The 9,986-nt window shown below is 32.9% G+C and overlaps 1 non-coding gene across 1 annotated transcript; it reads left to right on the top strand.

The window, feature by feature from the left end:
• The first annotated feature begins 7,116 nt into the window (after positions 1 to 7,116).
• On the top strand, positions 7,117 to 7,223 carry LOC139887348 (small nucleolar RNA R71). Its single transcript, XR_011773183.1, has one exon. It is a non-coding gene; the product is annotated as a small nucleolar RNA R71 (small nucleolar RNA).
• The last annotated feature ends 2,763 nt before the right edge of the window (positions 7,224 to 9,986 follow it).

Raw genomic sequence — 9,986 nt, 5'->3', positions numbered from 1 at the left:
GTCTGATTCATTAGTATTATCAAGCTAATTTGCATGGCGCCCTCCCCCATTTTACGAGACAGATCCTCTCATAGTTAGGATAAGTCTGACCACTTGGTGACCATGTTTGATGCTGAGGTCCGTGAATTTCCTGCTAATTTTAGAGATGACTTTTCTAGATTTTTCGTCAACCTACAGCTGGTCTGGACGACAACTTCCTGACCTAAATCAAGAAGTGCGTGCCTTTTTCGGAAGACTTTACTTCCTTTTAATGATGGAATTAATGCATCGTGTAGATCCATCTTTCTTTCAAATATATTATAGTAAATCGGGTAAAACTGATTAGTTTAGTCCAAAACAGAAGCACCTGCAATAACTTTACAGAAACATGTGATAGATAGTTTTTAATTGAATAAGTTGGTACATTCTCCCCACACTTGGCTTTTATTTATTTCTTTCTTTGCCTTTTTATTCTCCTCTTCTCCATTTTAAATGAATTCAAGCATTTTAGGTTGTTTCTCAATTTACGTCCTTTCCGAGGTAACGATAATTTCGGTATAAACACTTAGTTTTTATCGTTCATAAATATGTATAAACATGATTTTGAATTCATTTAGTTGAAAATTTTACAAATTTTCACAAAATTTGGCAAATAAACAAGTGTAAACCCGAGAGAATTTATAACCCTTCCCCACACTTGAGATCATGCAATGCCCTCATTTGCATGAAATCAGACTATAATTATAAATTCATGAGGTTATTAGTGTAGAAAAGTGATTAAAAAAATACCAGTTTGTAATTATTAAGCACGTCAAATGATAGATGGCGCGCCTCGTCGTTCATTTCTTTTGTTGTAATTTCACATGTGTTTTGCGTCTTATTGTCAAAATTAGTAGCTTTTACTGAACTTAATGTCAGTCTTTGAAAGTGCGCTGTTTTACCCTGTTTTACATAAGATAAACTACAAACTTATATATACATATTTTTGAAGTTTGGTATATAACCCCACGTTCATATAATATTTTTAGCATACTTTAGATCAATAATATTAAAATAATGATAATAAAATTTTTCGCCCCGCCCTCGGGTAAAGCAATTTTGGTTCCATGACCTAGTCTTTAACTTACGACGAATTTTAGAAATCATTTTTTTAAACTTAATGAAATAAAGTAAATTTTGTTTTTAAATTTCACACAAAGCTTAAATTTAAAAAGCATATTAATTTCATATAAAACCTACAAAATAAAAAATTCAGAATGGGGGGAGAAAACTAGTTCTTTAGTGTCTGCTAGTGTAAAAGACCAATCGGATTCCATTCTCGGAACTACACGAGAACAGAACAACTAACTCTAGACAGCATTTCTTTTCATAGGACATTTGAATCTCCCCACACTTAGGTAGCTGTGGTGTTGAAATTGTGATTAACTTTATCGTCAATTTCTTTTGGACCATAATCAACTTGCATATCTCTGACTTTTTCTTCAAGCCATTTGTTGATTTCCTCTGTAACATTCACAAATTCAATTAACATCGCCTTTTCTTTAGGCGACAAATTTGATACTAATCGGTTACATAACTTAAAGTTCCCCTTAATCCTAGCATCTTGAATCCGTTTATAAAGTTTCTTCATTGAACTGTTAAAAACGGGATCATATAATTTCGTATCAACAACGGGGTTCTTTGTTATCGGGTCATCATTAGGTGTTTCTTCATCTTCCCCACACTTAGGCATTTTTATTGGTTCAACAGTTTTGGTTGGTGGAGATTTAAACTTTCGGTTCACAAAGGTGACCGATTTGTCACCATTACTAAGTGTCATTCTACCTTCTCTTACATCAAAGAATGCCTTGGTGGTTGCTAAAATGGACGACCTAAAATTAGAGGAATATCAAGGTCTTCCTCCATATTAATAACTATGAAATCTGCAATAAAGGTCAAACTTCTCACTTTAACAAGTAAATTGTTGGCTATTCCAACCGGGTGTTTAATGGTTAGATCAAATGATTGAACACCTATGCTGGTTGGTCTTAATTTACCCACACCTAACATTTTGTGTAAGGAAAGAGGCATAACATTCGCACTTGCTCCTAAATCTGCGAGCCCATTATACATTGCACCATCATTAAGCAAGCAAGAAATGATAAGTGAAGTTGGTTTGTTAACCTTTTCCGAGTGCTCTTTTCTTGGTTCTTTCACTTCTACTTGAACTTCTTGTTCATATTTTTCTTCGTTTCTTGGAATGGGAGGTTTATATAGAAATTATTCTTCATCACTCCAATTTGAAGCCTCTCCATCTTTCAATTTTGGTTTTTCATATGTTGTTGAAAATAAATTTATGTTTTCATTTTGAGAGTTTTCTTTGGTGGCAAAATTATGATTAACTTCATTGTCAACTTCCATCAGACCATGTATGTAATGTTTAACTCTGTGACTATTAACTTTAAATTCAATCCCATTTGAATTTATTAACTCTATTGTTCCGTATGGGAAAACTCTTTTGACTATAAATGGTCCAGACCATCTTGATTTCAATTTTCCAGGAAATAGCTTAAATCTTGAATTGAAAAGAAGAACTCTGTCTCCTTCCTTAAATTCTTTTGAACTTCTGATTCTTTTATCATGTCATTTCTTCGTTCTTCCCTTATAGATTAACGAATTTTCATATGCATCATTTCTTAATTCTTCTAATTCATTTAGTTGACTTAACCGTAAACGGCTAGTTTCATGCAAATCAAGATTGCATGTCTTCAAAGCCCAAAATGCTTTGTGCTCAATTTCTACTGGAAGGTGACATGCTTTTCCGTAAATGAGTTTAAAAGGTGTGATTCCAATTGGAGTTTTGTAGGCTGTTCTAAAAGCCCAGAGTGCATCCTCCAATTTCATGGACCATTCCTTCGGATTTGATCCTACAGTTTTCTCTAGAATACGTTTTAATGCTCGGTTGGTATTTTCAACTTGTCTACTTGTTTGTGGATGATAAGCGGTTGAGATTTTATGAGTTACTCCATATATTTTGAGAATTTTCTCAAGTTGATTATTACAGAAATGAGTACCCCGATCACTTATTAAAGCTTTCGGTGTTCCGAACCTTGCAAAAAGATGTTTTAAGAAGTTGACTACAACTCGTGCATCGTTAGTTGGGAGAGCTTGTGCTTCCGCCCATTTAGATACATAATCAATTGCAACGAGAATGTAGAGATTATTATGAGATTTTGGAAATGGACCCATAAAGTCAATACCCCAAACGTCAAATACTTCACATACTTGAATGACATTTTGTGGCATTTCATCACGTTGACTTATTTTTTTGGCCCTTTCACATGCATCACAGGATTTACAAAGAATGTGTGCGTCTTTAAAAATTGAAGGCCAATAGAATCCAGCGTCGTAGACTTTTCTTGCTGTGAGTTGAGGCCCATAATGCCCTCCTGTTGGTCATGTGTGACAATGGTTTAAGATTTGACTAGCTTCATCTTCGAATACATATCGGCGTATTATTTTATCTGGACAACTTTTAAACAGATGTGGATCTTCCCAAAAATAGTGTTTTATATCTCTAAAGAATTTCTTTCGTTTTTGTTACGACATCCCTTTTTCAAGGAATCCACATACTAAGTAGTTTGTAAAGTCTGCACACCATGGAATTTCATTATAATCGATTTTCAAAAGATATTCATCAGGAAAGTTGTCTTGTATGGCCGATTCATTTAAAACTTCTAATTCAGGATTTTCAAGACGAGAAAGATGATCAACGGCGAGATTTTTTGCTCCCTTTTTGTCTCGGATTTCAATATCGAATTCTTGTAAGAGTAAGATCCAACGGATTAATCGTGGTTTGGCATCTCGTTTTGAAAATAGGTATCTAAGAGCAGAATGATCAGTATAGACCACCATTTTAGCTAGAACGAGATATGAACGAAATTTGTCAAAAGTAAAGACAATAGCAAGGAGTTCTTTTTTAGTAGTTGTGTAATTCGTTTGTGCTCCTTATAACGTCTTACTAGTGTAACAAATAGGTTGAAATCATTTTTCAATCCTTTGTCCAAAAACGGCTCCCATTGCAAAATCACTTGCATCGCACATGAGTTCAAATGGTAGATTCTAATTTGGAGTTATCATGATCGGCGTATTAGTGAGTTTTTCTTTAAGAATATTAAAATATTTGATGCATTCATCCGAAAAGATGAATGGAGTATCATTTTCTAGGAGTTTTTTCATAGGAGTGGCAATTTTAGAAAAATCTTTTATGAAATGTCGGTAAAAAATGGCATGCCCTAGAAAACTCCTAACTCCTCTAACATTGGTGGGATGTGGAAGTTTAGCAATTACATCTACTTTAGGTCTATCCACTTCAATTCCTTCCTTTGAAATTTTATGACCAAGAACGATGCATTCTCTAACCATGAAATGGCATTTTTCCCAATTATGTACTAGATTTGATTGCTCTCATCTAATAAGCATTCGTTCAGGATTAACTAGACATGTTTCAAAGTATCACCGAAGACTGAAAATTCATCCATGAAAACTTATATGTATTCCTCTATCATGTCGTGAAAAATTGCCATCATGCACCTTTGAAAGGTTACAGGGGCGTTGTAAAGTCCAAATGGCATGCGTTTGTAAGCAAAAGTACCATAAGGGCACGTGAAGGTGGTTTTCTCTTGGTCCTCGGGTGAGATTGGAATTTGAAAGTATCCGGAGAAACCGTCAAGAAAACAATAGTAACTGTTCCCAGCTAACCTTTCCAACATTTGATCAATGAAAGGTAAGGGAAAATGATCTTTTCTGGTGGCGTCATTTAATTTTCTATAATCAATACAAACACGCCATCCTGTTACAGTCCTAGTAGGAATAAGCTCATCTTTTACATTTGTGATGACAGTAATGCCACCTTTCTTAGGTACGCATTGAACTGGGCTTACCCATGGACTATCAGAGATTGGATAAATTAAACCTGCATCGAGCAGTTTAATAATTTCTTTCTTAACAACATCTTGCATATTAGGATTTAGTCTTTGTTGGTGTTGCACATATGTTTTATGACCTTCTTCCATAAGGATTGTATGTGTGAAATACGAAGGACTTATACCTTTAATGTCATGAATCTTCCATGCAATAGCTGGTTTATGAGCTTTTAGCACAGAAATGAGTTGAGATTTTTCATTTTTCGTAAGAGAAGACGAGATTATTACAGGTAATTCAGATTCGCCATGTAAATAAGCGTATTCCAAATGGTTTGGAAGTGGCTTTAACTCTAATATCAGTGGTTCTTCTATCGATGATTTGTATCGATATCTGTCTTTTTCCTTTAGCATTTGAAGTTCTTCTGTTGTTGGTTCGTATTCATTAGCCATAAGTACGGCTAACATTTCAGCTTCATCAATTGGTTCAGTTCCTTCTCCTAAAGAACATTCTCCTATTCCTTGTAATTCTGGAAATTCTTGTAACAATTCTGCATGTGAATCTATAGTTTGAACATAATAACATGTATCATCTGCAGATTACGGTTGTTGCATGGCTCTATCAACAGAAAAGGTAACACTCTAGTCCTCTATACTTAGGGTCAGTTTCTTACCGAACACGTCTATTATTGCTTTAGCCGTATTTAAGAATGGTCTTCCTAATATAAGAGGAACTCGAGAATCTTCTTCCATGTCCAGAATAACAAAGTCTACTGAAAATACTAAAGTATCAACTTTAACTAGCACGTTATCCATTATCCCTCTAGGATATTTTACTGATCGATCGGCTAGTTGTATGTTTATTCGTGTTGGTTTCAATTCTCCAAGGTCTAGTTTAGTGTATAATGAATATGCATTAAATTTATACTAGCACCTAAGTCTGCCAATGCTTCTATTGAACTAAGACTACCCAGAAAACATGAAATTGTGAAACTTCCAGGATCAGATAATTTTTCTGGTATCTTATTCAACAGCACTGCAGAACAAATAGCATTCATTGTAACAGCCGAGAGTTCTTCCATTTTCTTTCTATTTGTGATTAGATCTTTCAGGAATTTAGCATATCTTGGCATTCCTGAAATCACATCAATGAAAGGAAGATTGACATTTATTTGTTTAAACATATCCAAGAATTTAGATTGCTCGGCTTCAAGTCTTTCTTTTCTCATTTTACTCGGGTAAGGAAGCGGTGGTTGGTATGGTTTAACATAAGGTTTTGCCTTAACTGTGTTATCTTCATTAACCTTCTTAACTACTGGTTCTTTCTCTTGCTCAGGCTGTGGTGCCTGTGTAGTAGGAATAGAGTCATCAGAAATTACAGGCATTTCAGGTGGTTTAAGTGTAATACCACTTCTTGTGGTAATGGCTTTAGCTGTTTCATTTTGGGGGTTAGCATTTGTATCGCTAGGTAGACTCCCTGACTTTCTTTCACCTATCAACCTTGCTAGGTTGCTCACTTCTTATTCCAGATTTTGTATAGATGCTTGTTGATTTCTAAATGCTTGACCATTTTGTTCATTCGTTTGTTTCTGAGATGTGAAAAATTGAGTTTGAGATTCAACTAGCTTCGACATCATATCTTCTAAATAAATTTGGCTTTTTATCATCGGTTTGTGGTGGTTTATTTGGAAAAATAGGTCTTTGCTGGTTGTAAGTATTGTTAGATACTTGTTGATTGATAGGACCTTGTTGGTTGTTGTATGGAACATTTCAGTTATAATTATAAATTTGATTGTAGTTTGGTCTTGGAGGTTGATAATTATTTTGATAATTATTTCCAGGCCTTTAGTTTATGTATGAAACATTCTCTCTTTGTTCCATTGTTTGTTCAATACTGAGACAATCTTTTGTCAAATGTGGTCCTCCACACTGCTCACAACTAATTCGTATTGCGTGAATATCTTTAGTCATCTTTTCCATTCGTCTCTCGAAAGCATCTAACTTTGCGGAAATGGAATCAAAGTCATGGCTAGAATCGGCTCTAGCCACTTTAGATGAACGAAAAATATCTTTTTCCTGATGCCACTCATGTGAGTGGGAGGCTGTGTTATCAATAATTTTGTGAGCTTCAGTTGCGGTTTTCTTCATAATGGATCCACCAGTTGCTGTGTCGATGTCTTTTCATGTAGTAACGTCGACACCTTGGTAGAATATTTTCACTATTTGATAAGTATCTAAACCGTGTTGAGGACATCCTCTCAACAACTTTCCGAATCTTGTCCATGCCTCATATAATGCTTCATTTGACTTTTGCGCGAACGTAACAATTTCTCCTTGAAGTCTCATGGCTTTAGATGCCGGAAAGAATCTTTTAAGAAATTTCTCAACTAAGGCATCCCATGTATCAATCGCTCCTTCTGGTAACGATTCTAACCAATCTTTGGCTTCTCCCTTTAATGTCTAGGGAAACAACATGATATAGATCTATTCATCCTCAACTTCTCTGATTTTAAATAGAGTACAGATCCTATTAAAAGTTTGAAGATGTTCGTTTGGATCTTCTTTTGGTGTACCACTAAATTGGCATTGATTAGTTACCATGTGTAGGATTTGTCCTTTAATTTCATAATCTGGCGCATTAACATTTGGCCGAATAATGTCGTGACCTTGGCCAGTGCGTGTGGCTCTCATTCGATCTTCCATACTTAGGGGTTCCGGATTTTTCATGATTGAATTTGTCGAATCTGAATCATTAGAGGATTCTGATTTAATGGTTTCTTCCTCGACAACCTCTGGTTGTATAATTTGTGGTTCAGGAGGAATGATTAGTGGTTCAGGATCTCTGAATTGTCCTTGAATATCCTCCGGGTTCTCAATTGTGAGGTCGGGTTCAAAAAATGGATTATCGAAAATTTGAGTTGGAATACTCGTTCGACTAGATGATGATTCTAAAGAAAAATCAACGGCGACAATATTGGCTAGATGTCTTGATCTAGTTACAGGTGGTGAACGTATGAAAGGTGGTGAACGTTTCGCTCGGTGCATTCACTGAATATCCTATTAGTTATAAATATAAAAATTATATAAGTTATCAAATTAATAGACTTTTCTGATTTTGCCTACGTTTCGAATAGCCAATAGATGTAGCAGGTAGCCAGGATCCTTTAAATTGGAAGCCCACAACTCGCCACTAACAAATCCAACTATTACTACGAACCAGAAAATTTGAATGTCTATCAATTTAATTGCTTATAATAATTTTTCGTCGAAATTTTGAAATAATAAAAAAAACTAAGTCCTAAAAACTAGAGAGTAGAAATGAAAAAGAAAAAGAAACGCGTCAAAAAACGTCAAAAAAATAAGTAAGAAAAAGGTCGAAACTTAAAAGTCTAAAAATTAAATCTAAAAAGTTGCGCCAAAGGTATTAAAACTTAAATGCAATTCTATATCCAAAACGGCAATAACTTAATTAGGCACTAAAATAAATAAATGGCGTCGAAAAATTCTAAAGCACCTAAATCTTAATTCTAAAGTAAAAGCACTTAAGGGATTTTACGGCAAAACCTAAAAATCTAGAAAAATAACTACGGAAAAAAATATAACTTAAAACTATATATTACGAATTAAACGATAAAAACGATATAAATATAAAAAGGAACCAAAGTTATAAAAATACAATTTTTATAAAAATATTATTTTTATATTATTATTTATAAAAGGACTAAATTTATATAATTAATGATAATAACTAAACTTAATATTACAAATTATATATTAAATTAGATTTAAATATATTAATATATAATAATTAAACCCTAAACTAATTAAATAATAAAAATTATATTAAAACCCTACGTGTAATTAATGCGTTTTAAGGTTTTGGGTCTGTCAGCCTAACCCATGCGTTCGCATGGAATCAACGTGTACAGCTCATGCTATCGCATGATTGTGCAGATTCAGATTTTTGCAGTTTCAAAATTCGTTTTTTTTTTCAAATATGAATTTAATTTATACTTTTTACACAATTAAAATATAAGTGATATTTAAAATTATATTTTTAAGAACTAAAAAAAATATACTTTTATACTTTATATAAATTATATAAAATATATTTTCTTTTTATTTAAACACTTAAATAGATATAGATTTTTCTCTTTTTTTATATATTTGTTTTTAATATTTAAAACTTATATAAAAATATTTTTACAAAAATAGCTTAAAACTAATTTTTTTTATAGCATTTCGCTTTCGGGTCCCCGGAAGCGGCACCAAAAACTTAATGTGCGAGTGGAGGTATACGAAATACTATTATTGTTTACTACAAAATACGAAGAAATTACACAAGTTTTAATTATTTATATAGATGGGATATACCTAAACCTTGCTACAACACTATAGGCAGTGTACCTAATCGTAGAGTAGTGTAGTTTTTAGTAAATCTGATTCGTTCCACAGGGTTCCACTTATTGCGTACACTATATTTTTAACAACTATATTTATACAAATATATATATATATATATATATATATATATATATATATATATATATATATATATATATATATATATATATATATATATATATATATATATATATATATATATATATATATATATAAGTAGTAATATTATTATAAAAGGGGGGTTTACCGTTTAATGACCGGTTTGTCAATTTTTATATTTTTTGCGTAAAGATAAATGACAATAAAATAAATTACAAGGTTTTAATACTTTGTTAATAATTACACCAGGTTATCGACTGCGTGTAATCCAAGGTTTTAATACTTTGTTAACAATTACACCAATTACCCTTGTATGTAATCTACCCCTATTTTAATTAGTCCATGATATATTAATTTATCCACTTGGCCAAAATGAATAATCAATTACCCAAACCCAATTGATTAATTACATTATCGTAAAAGATGTCGTATAAACGTCACTAAATAGGACATGCATAATCATTTAATAATTATTAGATTAACTAATTTGAAGATAAGTTCGACAGATTCCAATGAGTTGTCATTAAATTAGACAATACCCCCATCTATTAATAGTCATAGTCCAATGTCCACAAGTGTCGGTCTTTTGTCCAAATCCTAATT

This window comes from Rutidosis leptorrhynchoides, chromosome 1 (assembly GCF_046630445.1).
Source record: "Rutidosis leptorrhynchoides isolate AG116_Rl617_1_P2 chromosome 1, CSIRO_AGI_Rlap_v1, whole genome shotgun sequence".
NCBI classification, from domain to species: domain Eukaryota; kingdom Viridiplantae; phylum Streptophyta; class Magnoliopsida; order Asterales; family Asteraceae; genus Rutidosis; species Rutidosis leptorrhynchoides.
This window is presented reverse-complemented; position numbering and strand designations above follow the sequence as displayed.